The following is a 14743-nucleotide window of genomic DNA, read 5'->3' as shown; positions in this document are numbered from 1 at the left end:
GTTCTCTTAATGCTGATTGTAAGAGCACCTTTATGGCAAAAAATTAAGCCTGTGACATTTGTGCTTCAGAATACTTCTTGTATAGTATAAATGTTGATTTTTAAGAAATCCCAAAATAAGGAAAGTGAAGCAAATTTTCTAGGTTCTTAATTTTTTCTGCATCAATATTAGCAAGTTGGTGTGAAAAAAATGCTTTCATAAATGTATCTTACTTCTACTTTGTGATAGTAGGAGATATTTCAGCCCCTCTTGAATAGATTTTTCTTGTTGATAAAGAAAATTATATCAATACAGACATGTAAATAAAACATGGAAAACATCTGCTCTGGTCTTGTTGTTTTCCCCTATCAGAATTAGTTGTAGTCCTCTTCTGTAGATACCGGCTATGAAACCCCATCTTACCAATGTCATTTTAGAGTCAGACATGCCCATGAGCAGGTATTCAAGTTGAAAAGGGTTTAATTTTCTAACATCAAAAACTGAAGAGATCTGAAAAGTTAACATTTTAATATAAAAAGACTCAGCTTCGATTCCTCTTTTCTTTTTCACGGTACAGTGACTTTATTAAATGGAAGCAGTATGAAATCAAGAGGGAACCCTGAGTGAGAACCAAGACAATAATATCATTACAATGGCAAAAATAAAAATCTCTCAAATTTTGAGAAATGAAGTATCAATCATATTTTTGTTTCCTTAATGTTTATAGAAACCGTAAGGAGATAAATATCTATACATACTTTCCATTATTCAGTTCTTTATGGAAGTAAAGAAACCAAACTATAGGAGTAAGAGAGCTTGGTGCAAGAGTCTGTGTACCTTTGGCATATGTGCCTATAATTATTGACATGCTGAGAGGGATTTCATTGGAACGTCATTGGTCCTCAGAACTGTATTCTTAAATGTGTATGAATCCTTGGCACAAATTCAGTCTCTTTATACAAATGAAATTATTTGTACTCTTCCTTAAATGATGAATATGTATTAGGTTCTTTCCGAAGGTCTATTGCCTAGCCAGCCATTTTGCCCCAGTTAGTGGTAACAGCCATGACTTCTGTGTTACTTCTTGCAGAGTGGGCCATAAATACAGAGAGTGAATGGTTATCCCCAGAATATCCATGTCACCATTATACCTGTGGAAATTCCTTGCCAGACCAGTCCTTATTGTATCTTACAGCTAACTAAGACAATCAATTCTTTTCCATCAGTAGTGTACATAGAACTCTTAAGGACTACAGATTCACAATACCTATGGCGGCATAAATAAGACATATTCCAAATGGAGTCATCCCAAATCCCAGCATTGATATAGGAAGGATTTGTGGATTCCTACTCTGTGGCTGCTATCTATTGGCCATAAATGGCTACTAGGGAGAGAGTCAGTCATCTTTCAGGATGCATGTTCTCTGAGATGTCACATGATCCAGTAGACTCATGTGCACTCCTGTACATATTGGGAACACTAAATGAATTCAGTGATGTAAAAGTAGTACACATGGACATGTGATGGAAAAATGAAAAGGGGAAAAGGAATTGCAGTAGAAAGAGAGTTGGGCCATGGGCCTCCCCTCCCATTGATACCAGATAAGGCAATCCTCTGGTATATAAGTAACTGGAGCCCTGAGTTCCTCCATGTATATGCTTGATGTCCCATCATAGGGGAATTCTAGGGTGGATGGATGGGGAGCTCCCTCATAGACTCAGGTGGGCAGGGGGATAGGATAGTGAATTTGTGGAGGGGAAACCAGCAAGGAGGATAACATTTGAAATGTAAATGAATAAAATAACCAATAAAAAAAGAGTTGGGGATAGTTGATCAAAACATGTATGGATGGATGACATTCCCAAACAATGTAAAAATTAGAAATGAAAACAACAAAACTGAGAAAGAATACTTACCAGAATAGTAATATATTACCTCAACATTTACTCATTTTAGAATTTGAACATATGTATTATTTGGTATATAACAATGAGATGTAGATAACTATAATTAGAGTCACACACTAAATTAGGCCTTCTGAGGCCTTGTACATCCCCATCTCCACATGGAAACCTTCCTTGGTTGTCCTTATACATGTTCAATTACAGCTAGGTGCAATGGAGTCCACAGGAACATAACCAAAACGTTCATTTGAGGTGAAAATGATCCAGGAATGAATGTACAGGAATAGACATTCTTGGATCAATCTCAAGATGTCAATTAGTATAGGCAAATATTTTAAAGGTACCCTGTCCCTTCCACCTAACTCTCTCACTCCTATAGTGAATAAATTCAGTTTTAAAGAAAAGTAAATAATAGAAACTACTTATAGACATTTCTTTCCTCATGGTTTCTATAAACATCAAGGAAGCAAGGATGTCCATACCTCATCTTTGTGGTATTATGTTCTACCTTATACAAACTTCACAATTTTATCAAAGAATCCTAGATACATGTTATTATAGCAAAGAAATATTAGAGTAAATGTCAAAACTGATATGTATATATATGTACATACGTATATGGAAATACACAGAAGACATCAGAATCAATAGGAACAATAATCAAATAACCTATGTACGAACATGGCTCACAGATCTATTTCTAGGACAATATCAACAGAACATACATACATACATGAACCTTTGAGGAAAGATTTCTGATAGCCAATACAAAATTTACATATAATCTATATGATTATATGTATATATTTATATATTATATATAACGGTCTTTAAAGCAAAGTTATTTTTTAAAATGTTGACTTTTGTGTGTGTGTGTGTGTGTGTGTGTGTGTGTGTGTGTGTATCTTGAGTGTATTCATGTGCACCCCATGCATGTATGAGCCCACAGAGATCATAAGTCATAGGATCCTCTGGAACTAGCGTTACAGTTACGAGTTGTCATATAGATGTTGAGAAGCAAAGTCAGGTCTTCAGCAAGAACAGGAAGTGTTCCTAAGGACTGAAGTCTCTCTCCTGCCCAATGTAAAGCAAGCTTAAAGCAATTACCTTTGATCTTTGCCATATCCCCCCATTTGTTGCTGCCATTAACTTTTCTAAGTTTTTGTTGTTGTTGTTGTTGTTTTTCCTGATTTTCCTTAAGTGTCTGGAAGAAGTGCCAGGAATCGCTGGTATTGATTCATATTACTAATTTTTTCCCAAAGGGTTCATTTTCCTAAGCTATTCTTTTTAATGATTTTTTTCCCATTATCTAGGAGTCATCATGGGATGGTTTAGAGGAGGCAAGTGATACAACTTGCTTTACCAGAACCTCAGGTGTAGCTTGAGTTCTCCTTAGTTATTACTTATTTTTAATGTATTGCTCATCTCTCAGACCCCTCTTCTATCTTCACCAGCTGTGTGCACACGCTGTGGGGTCTCAGTGTGAGGCATGGATCTGTGGTCAATCCACCCTGTGATCTCCTCACTCCTCCTCAGACTATGTAACCAGGGTGGCTGGAAACTAATTTAAAGCTCTGTGCCCAAACGTTCAAGGGATTTGAAAGCAATAGGATGAAAGCACAAGAGAGAGACATCTTTCCCTGTGTGCGTTTCTATGGTAACAGTGAGTTCCACCTTCCTAAGTCATCACTTGTTCCAAGCTTATTCTTACAAAATGTGGTTTTCTTCCTTCCTTTACTTTTATTTCTTTCTTTTAAAAATGAATCCTTTCTTTATAAGGAACCACATATTTCTTATTACTTAATTCTTATTAGAGAATTGTCTATGAGAGTTTTCTATGGGAGTAGACATGTATTGCCTACATATATCACAGGTAAGTTTCACCTGACAAATTTCATTTATACCAATACATTCCCAAGGAAAATAATTGTTCTAATGAGAGTCTTAGTATTAAGAATCACACTATTTGACACTAATTAGGAGAAGATGTCAGAGCTGGGCAGTGGTTGTCACATGCCTATAATCACAGCACTTGTGAGGCAGAGAGAGGCAGATCTCTGAGTTTGAGGCCAGCCTGGTCTACAGGGGAAGTTCCAGGACAGCCAGAGCCACATAGAGAAACACTATTTCAAAAAGCCAACAAACATAACTAACTAACTAATTAACTAACTAAATCAGGATTTTAAAAGTTCGAATTTTTGAGCCTTAAAATTATCTTAATGCCACTTTGGCTGATTCACATCACAGCACATTAGGGGCAATAATATGTTTACTGAAGTTCAATGGCCATTACTATTTTCATTGAATAGGTAGAAAGAATGGTGTGCATGGTTTTATTTATACTTACATATTCATTTATTTAATTGGGTAGTGCAAAACCTCAAAGTAGCCTGCCAGTGCACTATTTCATAGAGGAAACAGAGTATCCAATATTTCCCTTGGAATGAAAATTACTAGAAGTATCCTAACGAAAGTAAGATGTGGATATTTATAGAGTATCCTGCTCAGTATGGCAGGAGGTACCATAGTGAACAGTGAAAATCAAGAGGATTACAGAATAGTTTCAAACACTGGAGGAAAATCACTTATTCAGACCTCTAATACTGTGTTGGTTAGGGTTTTCTTGACTTGGGAGAAAAAGAAGAAAACATCCTGGAAGAAATGGCACTGTCTAAGATTTGACTTAATTTACAGTTAGTCAAGATGCCACAACAACCCTCAGACATGTTCACATACTGCTAAAAGCCTGTGCGTCTATCTGAAATAAATGTTGCAGTACTTTGTAAAAAATCTGATGAGCTGGGTACATTTGCTCTTTAAGCATATATTATATCTCTCTACCAGCATTGGCTTCTCATACAAGTGACAGTGTAATCTATGAAAGGGAAATGGCTATTGTCATAAATAAGGTATCTACTTCTTTGGCTAGCATATAATTAGACTTCAATAGATAGTGACACTTTCCCCTTGGAAACAAATCACTACTAGGAATAATTGAATTAGTCTGAGGAGCACAGGATAATGGTATGGGAGCTCTAAAGCTCTCAGAATCTCAGTGATGTTTCTCCTTTTGTGCATTTTCTTGTGTGTTCAATTTCTGGCTTGTTTTGGTGTCTCTTCAGTTACTCTCCTTGTGGTGACTTGGGACTAAAGGGTTATGAAAGCTTGTTCCTTCCACTCTGCAATCAGGGCAGAGGTGAAGGGAATACCTATAGTAGTTTTATCTTTTGTCTTCAATTGCTTTAGCTGAGAGGTAACACTTGAGCCTGGAACCTGGTCAGAAAGATTGGTCATATGACCTTGTCTAGAGTCATAGAGGTAAGAAAATAAAAGGTGGCAGAGAAAATATTTAGGAAGCATTAATATCTCTGTAAAAAAAAAAAACCTCTAAGATGGACTGGAATGATGGCTCAGTGCTTGAGAGAGCTCACTGTATTTCTAAAGGACATGGATTCATGTCCCGAGACCCAGATAATGTCTCACAACCACCATCTATAACTCTAGTCCCAAGGGTTCTGTTGTCTTCTTGAGGTCTCCCTGTGATTGCACATATGAACGTAAGCAAAACACACAAACACATCACAAAATAAAGTGTTATTTTATCAACTGTCTAGGACCACTCTATGAAATTGGGGAAGGTTACTTGTCATATGGATACTAAAAGGTAAAGAAATGCACTCATCATTTGAATCTAATTAAGAACCTCGAGTCCACATGTAGCTCAGTATGAGACCATTAGCCTGTTCAAGGAACAGGGGTCCAATCCCCAGCACCACAAACAAACAAATAAAATGTACAAAAGAGCCTGAAAATTAGTCCAGACATTTAAGGAAGATAAACATGTCAGATGAAAACAGTTTACCTCGAATGTCATGAAGATAACACCACACTGCATCAGAAAAAAGAATTTTGTTCTCATTTACTATTACTGGAGGATTTTATGCCGAATAAAATAATAATGCTTCCTGTTTCATTTCTTGCAGCTCTCACTTTCAGGCACATTTGATATCCAATTGCATAGATGAAAAACAGAGCACTTAAGAGAAAAGGTAAGAATCTTGCTGGGTAAAATTGCAGCATACAACTTTTTCTTAAAGAGGATAGCAGCATTTCCGATTATCTAAGGAGTATTAGACGTAAGAGCATAAAAGGCAAGATATCATTTCATGGATATAATTCATGGAGTGAGAAGGAAAATTACAGTCAATTGGAGAATATGTTGCGGTAAACACTTCTACAATGGAACCATTGTACACTGTGTTAAAGAGAGAAAGGGAGATCACCCAATCAGGAATCACAAAGCCTGGAAGATGCCCTTCATGAAGGAAGATAATTGAGTGGCTGAAGTCCTAGTTATTAGTGATTAAGTAGATACAGATCCAAGATCACAATATAGCACTCTCACATACCTAATCATGTCTCAAATGAAAAAGACATGTCTAACTCAGCCTCCAAACAGAGAAATCAATAGAACATTCTTGCTTGGTTGTTGGAAATGCAAGCTGATTAAGTTACTACCATTTAAAATTGAACACATCTAGAAATACTGAATTAAGATTCTCTTCTTTGATAGGATAAACATGTCCACGCATTTATGAAAAAGAATTGTAATAATATTTAATTCAATACAGTTCATAAAAGGCAGAATCTGAAGTTGAGCAAATGCTCATCACGTACAGGATAGAGCAAGAGGCAGCCATGTTTTGAGAAAGATGGGATAGTAAAGTGTTTAGGTTCTGTTGGCCATGTGATGCCTGCCACAAATACTCAGTTCTGACTTTGCAGTGCAAAAGAAAAGCTACAAAATCTGAAAATAAGTTTCCCTAACTGTATTTCAACACATTGGGATTCAGTCAATGAGTTCCTTTTTTCTTTTTTCTAGTGGCATAGATAATTAAATGCTGCATATTCAGAAGGTATATATTAGAAACCAAGGCTACAAATGGACTATAACTACATGACCGACATGGATGGATTTCCTGTATCTTTTAAAAAAGGAAACAGACATATTCATGTGTATGTTCACAGAATATTCAAATTGTATGATTTCACATATTAAGCGGCCGTCTGTAGTGCTGTAAATCAGAGGGATGGTTCTGGTGAGTGAGTTAGTATGTATGTGTGTGCATGTGTATGTGAGTGTGCGTGCATGTGTGTATGCGCTCGTGTTCATGTGTGTGAGTGTACACGTGTGCGCACACATGTGTGTGTGCGTGCATATGTGTGTATGTGTGTGTGCATGTGTGTGCATGTGTGTGCATGTATGTGTATGTGTGTGTGTGCGCTTGTGTGCGTGTGTATGCATGTCTATGTGTGCGTGTGTGTCTGTTTGTATGCATGCATGTGTGTGTATTGTGTGTGCATGTGTGTGTGGTGTGTGCATGTGTGTATGTGTGTATGTGTGTGCGTGTGTGCATGTGTGATTTCAGCGGGGAAAGGAGCTATGACCTAAGTAGGAAGTCTGAACAGAGAGCTCAGACTGAGTGTTCTGAATAACTAATGCTGTTCTCTTTCAGACTGGCTTTTGACTAGAAATATATTTTACCTTGTGAAAATTCATCAAGCGATTCATGAAGTATTTCTGATCAGTACATATGGCTCTGTTCCATGGGGAAGGATGGTCTTAAGAAAATGAATGGTTCATACCCTTTAATCGAGTAGCGGCGGGCATTCAGGTTACTCATATGCTAATTTAAATTTATTTCATTATGGTAGAAAAATGAAAGAAGATTAAATTACCTTTAAAATGAAACCATAAAACCAAACCCTGTCAAAAGTTTTCAAGTCATATTCAATCATAAGAAAATGTAGAAAATCTAAAGCATGAGGTTTTTTTTTTTTTAAATAATAGATTGGAAGACATTATGATAGTATTAAATTAATAAACAAGGATCTGTATTCTAATTAGAAAAATAACTAATTGGAACTTTGAGGTTATGACATTCATTAAATTAAATTGTAAGATATTAGAGGTACCAGGTGGTGAACTAGGTTCCGATGCCATGTCCGGTTTTTCTGGCCCCGCCCATTGGCATTACTCTTTACGTTACTGCTTGGCCCCATCCCAGTTCTCACTATCTTTGCCCATCTGTTCATGAGCTCTTACAAGTATCTCCACGAGGAGATCTGGAAGGACCTTCTAATGATGGGCATGTGTGAGATCACTGACCAGTCTGAGGATGTCAGCGACCAGCATACCTCATTCAAATGACAGAGTCTGCAAGCCATATTCTGTACATCAATGAGGACACAGCTAAACGGAAATTTTGCCTTTACCGGGGAAGATTATGACAAGTTTGAAGTGTGTTTTGAAAGTGAGGGAAACGGGCCGATGGATCCCTGACCAACCTCTAATTCTACACAAGAAGCATGGATTGGGGGGTGAAGAATTATGACGAGATTGCAAAAGCTGAGAACCCCAAATCATTGAAGCTGGTGTTATGATGCCTAAAGGACCTTTGAAAACTGTTAATGGTTTGGCATACGTAAAGAACTGGGAAGTGGAGATGGACGATACCAATAATTCCATGAACATCAGAGTCCTGTACTTCAGCGTGTTTTCATTGATCTGTCTTGGACTGGCCACATGTTAAGTCTTCTATCCGTGTCCCTGCTTCAAGTCAAAGAATTTGATACAATAATGAGGCTCAGACTTCCATCTCCTTGTATGTCAGTCAGCAGAACATTGATGCGATTTGCCTGGCCTAACCTGAGCCTATCCTGAAAATGGTGCCATCAAAACGCAGTGGGGTTTTCTTGCCACAACTGTTTTCTTTAGGTGTGGGAGAACACAATGGCAACATCTTAACCCAGCTCAGCCAGGTCCATAGGATTTGGGCTGGTTTGGCCACAGGATTATTAAAGTCATTTATGGGGTTAAAAGAACAAAGCAACAAAACAAAGCAAAGCAAAACAAAACAGAACAAAAACAATTAGAATAGCGGTTACCTAGATAATGCCAAAGCCAGCATTCATCTTGGGTTTCCTCGCCTGATCCATTTGAGCTGCTTGCTTGCTTGCTTTCTCACACTTCCTCAGTATTTCTGTCTTTCTCTATCTATCGTCTCCCAAGATTTCTATGACCATGATCAGCTGCTGATGAGATCTTTCATGATTTTATGCCTTCTCAAGGGGTCCTGGATGGGAACCATGAAAACAGGAGCTGTGTACTGTAGAGAATCTCTTACAGGAAAATCTCACTTTAGAACGATTAAAACGTCTGTGTTCAAGGAATTATAAAGTATTGAGTGTTTTGCCTATTGTTTAATAACTTCGTGAAGAAAATGTTATAAATGGAACAATTCAGAGCCCCAGCAAATATCTGAAATTAGGGGAATTTACTCCTAATTTCACATAATTCTCACTAAAATATATATATTTAGAAATAATATTTGATGGTGGGGCTGAGTGAGTCAAGTGGCTTGCCAGGCAGTCACATGAAGCTGCCTCTCACCTCAGTATGTGTGCTGTGGTCATTTTATTATGTCTGTGTGCTTTGATCTCCAAACACCATGCATATGCACAATTAAAGTCTCAAGGAATATATCAAAGATCCAGCATTATGCATATGTGTGGGTGTTTTTTCCCTGCATGCCTCCATGGGCACACCAGGCAGGCATGCTGTGCACAAACATACATGAAGTAAAAAACCTGCCAGGAACATATAAAATGATTAAAGAAAAACACAACGAACCGTAATTATTTTCCACTGAGGCCATTTATCGATGCGTTTCTGTTTTGAAGGTCTTCCAGTCTTCTGTGATCTGATGCATCTTCTTTATACCATTTAAAGAAAGAGCTGAAGCAGGAGGAGCAGCTGTGTGTTCAGAGGGGTACTTCCCATGCAGGAAGCCCTGGCCTGCATTTTCTCCATGTTACCAGTCATGGTCTACAATTCTAGCATTCAGGATGTAGAGGGATAAAGGTTCACACTTCATCATGGTTATCCTTTGCAACTCAGTGACTTGAAGAGGCCAGCTTAGGATACAGAAAACCTCATCTCAATAGAACAACCAACCAACCGGTAGAAGCTATTTCCTTTCATTTCCTTTTATTATTTTTAATGACACTTGGCATTTAAATACTTTGCATCCCAGGTTATATTGTATAGGAGACTGTAAATATTTAATTGACATATATGCTCAGGAGCAGGGATGGGAGTTATCTTTGGATTTAACATAGTAGTTAAACTCTATCAAATATTAAACAAGTGGCTTGATGACAGTGCCACTAAAGCCATTCTAATTGTTGCTGAAATATAACTTCCAATACAGAATTCTTTTTAATGTGAATCTCAAACTATGGTTTAATTAATCATAGAAATAACGGTAAGAAAAGCCTTAGGAAGGTCTATTTTTTTTTTCCCTGAATTATATAAACGTTCCAAGCTATTGCCATGATAGCTAACATTAGGTGGCAGTGTTTTCTTTTGGTATAATCCCAAAAGCAAAACTCAGAATGAAAGAGCTGTATTTGTGTGTTCTCAGTCCGTGATAGAACCTGCAGAGTTTGTAGGAAGGTATTTTAATTAAATAGCGGTAGACACCTTCAAAGTGTAGTGGGCACTAAAATTTACATGCTCCGTGAGTACTTTATAGAAGAGCTACTTGCAGGTTATGAGTTAAAGGAGCGATGACTGAACTTCAAATCTTTCTTCTGCACACTCATCATGGTGTTATACAGTTTAGAAGGATTTAGTTTGTAATTGGTAAACATTCTCCCAGCTAAGGGAAAGCAAAGATGAAATTTAACTGCATTTATTAGGACATTTGAGATATTCGCATATGATATGATTCATATTACATTTGTTTTCTCAGAGGCTTCACTGAGGTTATGGGTTGTATATGTTATATTTACAATGTTGACAAGCATATTTTCTGACATAGTAAGAATCAGTGGGTAACGAATGATGTTATTAACCAGCAACCACAGAGTAAAAGACTTAGCTGTTTTTTCTACTATTGCTTTGATTATTATTCCTTCCTTATCTTATTTTTTTTTAAAAAAAAATTTAGTTTGAACTTTTTATATATGCATATTATATCTATCCCCATATCATCCCTTCAAATTCCTTCCCTTTCTGCCCCCACATACCCTCCTGAACCATATCCTCTTCTTAAAACTCACTGAATCCACTTATTGCTGCCAGTCTGTGTATGCTGGAAGAACAGTCTACTGGACCATGGGTAACCTCTCAATGGCTTCATTGGCAAAGCAAAGGAAATATTCCTCTTCTACCAACCAATAGTGGTCAGTGTCTTATTAGCTAGAGATGGGGCTTCACCACAACTCTCCATCACCTATGCTGAGATTTTTTGTTGTGTACAATCATAGTTATTTTGAGTTCTTTTTTTTTGAAATTTATTTATTTATTTATTTATTTATTTATTTATTTATTTATTTTGGTTTTTCGAGACAGGGTTTCTCTGTGTAGCCCTGGCTGTCCTGGAGCTCACTGTGTAGACCAGGCTGGCTGGGAGTTCAGAAATCTGTCTGCCTCTGCCTCCTAAGTGCTGCGATTAAAGGTGTGCGGCACCACTGCCCAGCTATTTTGAGTTCTTATTGTACCTTGAACACCATGTTTCTGTAAGTAACTTATTACTTCTGCCTCTTATAATCTTTTAGACTCTTTTTTTCTTTCTTCCTTTCTTCCTTCCTTCCTTCTTTCCTTCCTTCCTCCCTTCCTTCCTTCCTTCCTTCCTTTCTTCTTTTTATTGGGGGGCACAACATTTATTCCTTTTCCAAATGTTACAGTAAATCCAAGTGGAAGAGAATGGTTTCAGTAGTTATGGGGGAAAAAGTACAAATATGGGGTTTGGACATTGAAAGTTATTTACAACACTGGGAGAGGAAAAAAGACAACAAGCTGTTTCATATTACAGACTTCCCTCCTGCCTGAAGCCTGCTTATCAAGTCAGAGACATTGTAGATTTCACAAGCTAGAGATTTGAGGTTGAGTAAGATATTTATAAAAATACAAATGGGGGCAATGTCCTCCCCAGCCCAGGTGCCACTAGGTACAGCACTAGAGACTAAAAGCTCAACACAGGAAAGACTGGACACTCAAGTCTGGGAGTATAAGCCCCACTCCTGGCTCAGAGGTTTATGGAGGAGGCAAAACAGAAACTAAGAATTAGAAGCCCAGCAATTTCCTTCTGCTTGGATGGGGCTTGAGAAGGAGGTAGGGACCAGAGAATTTCATCTCACTAAGCCTAACTTGGGAAACCATAAGGGACCATCTTCAACTGGCCTTAAGAGTAAAACCAAATGGCTGATGGGAGAATCCACAGGAAGGAGAAAAATGGAGCATGGCTGGGATCAGGAGCAGCAAGCCCCTTCCTTTCTAAGCCCAGGCAGGTAGCCAGGGCACCATATCCAGGAAGTGACTTCGTAAGGACAGCACAGTTTTGCAGTTTAGAGGAGATCACCCACCTACCCCCATCCAGCTACTTCTTTTGTGATGATCCCTGAGATCTGGGGACAGGTATCCTTTTAGGGCTGAACACTCTGAAGTCTCACATTTTCATCACAATGATTGTGGTCTGTTTGTGTTAATCACGATCTCCTGCCAAAAGAAGCTTCTCCAATAAGGGGATGCGGTAATGTACGGTACAGATACAAGTATTTATGAAGCTGTTTAATATGATGTACATTCTGAAGTATATTAGTAATAGGTTGTCGTATATTCTGCAGTATATTACTAATAGGTTTTCCCCTGTGACCTATGATATATCCAACCAAGGATAGTTAGCCACATTAACAGTGCCAGAGATGAGGTCTTTCTTACAGAGAGGGCCTTATATATAATTAAGTAAATAGTTGGTTACTCTCAAATTTTGAGCCACAGTTGTACCATGGTCATATCTCATCAGCTCATATACTGCACTGTTTTAATGGTTGATATGATTCTCCTCTGGAGCTTTTCCCATTTGAAATGAAAAGCTTTTTACATTTTAGAATATGATTTTTATTTATTTTATGATTCTCTGACATTTACCAGTAACCTGATTTCTATGTATATTTTGCTTTGTTTTCTATGTAATGGGGTAACTACCAAACTTATATTATAAATGCAGCAAAATCCAGCATCACCCTAATAGGAAATCCAGGTTAAAACAACAACAATAATGACAATAATAATAATAGTAATAGTAATAATAATAATAATAATAAGGAGAAGAAGAAGAAGAACAAGAAGAAGAAGAAGAAGAACAAGAAGAAGAAGAAGAAGAACAAGAAGAAGAAGAAGAAGAAATACAACAAAATAGACCAATTCCGTTGAGGAGCATACAAGTAAATAAAGTCTTTCAGCAAAATTAGAAAACACAGTAAGATCATACAGTATTAAAAAATTGGTGTCATCCCAGGAATAGAAGGATTTCAAAATACAAAAATCAGTAAATATAATGGGAAGCAAGACAGACCTATGTAATGCAGGCGGAATTACAAACCACTGCAGCCAGTAAAACTGAGTGAAGGTCTCAAAGCTAAAATTAGAATGATCATATAAACCAGCTGTAGTATTCCTGAGAGTATTATCCAAGGACACAAAGTCTTGGTAAATCTATACTTACTTTGGCATTGTTTGTAATTGCTGAGAGGTGGGAAGAACCTATGTGTCATCAGTAGATGAATGTGTGAAGAAAATGGAGTACATGTGCACAATGAATTTTAATCACATCTTAAAGTATGATCTTGATCAAGCTTTGAAATCATGAATACTCAATAAATACAGAAGACTGTATTTATATATTTATATATATAATATATATACAAATACATGTAAGTAATAATAATAATGGTAAGAGAAAAAAGAAAATCAATTTGACAGAAGGTAAAACAGAAATGTGGAAGTAGGTGGAGGGACAAGAAGGAAAGGAAAATGATGTAATTATATGTTTTTATTTAATTTATTATTTATTATGTAGGTGTTTATCTCTCTCAATCTTGGTTTGTTTGGACAGCTGGGTGCATGTGTATATGTCATACATTTTTCATGGAGACTAAAGGATTGCATAAGATGTCTAGAAACTAAAGTTATAAACTGTTTGGGGCCACTATGTAGGTGCTAGGAATTAGACTTGTGTCTTCTAGAAGAGCAGTCAGTGCTCTTAACTACTGAGCCATCTCTCTAGCTCTAAATTATATTATAATTAATGAATAATTTTAATTAAAAGGAAAAATGAGATCATTTTGCAGGAAAATGAATGAATCTGGGAATGTATTGTGTTAAAATAAGTCACAGTCAGAAGGACAAATACACTATGTTTTCTTATAATATAACACTGTATGTCACAGAGAATATATCTATATATTTACATAGATATTAGATTATATAGAGAATATTTATTCTAATACAGAATATTCTCTTATCCTACAGAATATAATAATGCATTTGTATTCAGTATCAGTATGCAAACTAGCAATGAGAAAAACAACTGTGTTTAAAATAGCATCCAAACTGGGTGCTGGGGAAATAGATTAGTTAATCAATTGCTTGCTGTTGATGCTGTTGAAGCCTGGGAGCCTCAGTTCAGATTCACAGCTCCTTGGTAAACAGACTTATAATCTGTAGCTAGAAAGACAAGGGCAAGCCCATGGATCCTTGGAGCTCATTGGCTATTCTGCTTTCCCAAATTAGTGACCTCCAGGACCAGTGAAAGACCCCATGTTCAGGAAAAACACCTGACATCAATCTCTAGCTTCTGTTTTCAGGTGTTCACACACACGCACACATAAAGTCACTTACAATACATATGTACATGAAAAGGATTTTAAAAATTAAAATAAAAGCCGGGCGGTGGTGGCGCACGCCTTTAATCCCAGCACTTGGGAGGCAGAGGCAGGGGGATCTCTGAGT

General features: G+C 37.2%; 1 pseudogene; it reads left to right on the top strand.

Annotated features, from left to right (window-relative positions):
* The first annotated feature begins 385 nt into the window (after positions 1-385).
* Positions 386-8525, top strand: LOC116075443 (annotated as a pseudogene).
* Positions 8526-14743: the final 6218 nt, after the last annotated feature.

This window comes from Mastomys coucha, unplaced genomic scaffold (assembly GCF_008632895.1).
Source record: "Mastomys coucha isolate ucsf_1 unplaced genomic scaffold, UCSF_Mcou_1 pScaffold3, whole genome shotgun sequence".
Lineage (NCBI taxonomy): Eukaryota > Metazoa > Chordata > Mammalia > Rodentia > Muridae > Mastomys > Mastomys coucha.
Note: the sequence above shows the minus strand (reverse complement) of the source record. Positions and strands in the feature narration are given on the sequence as shown.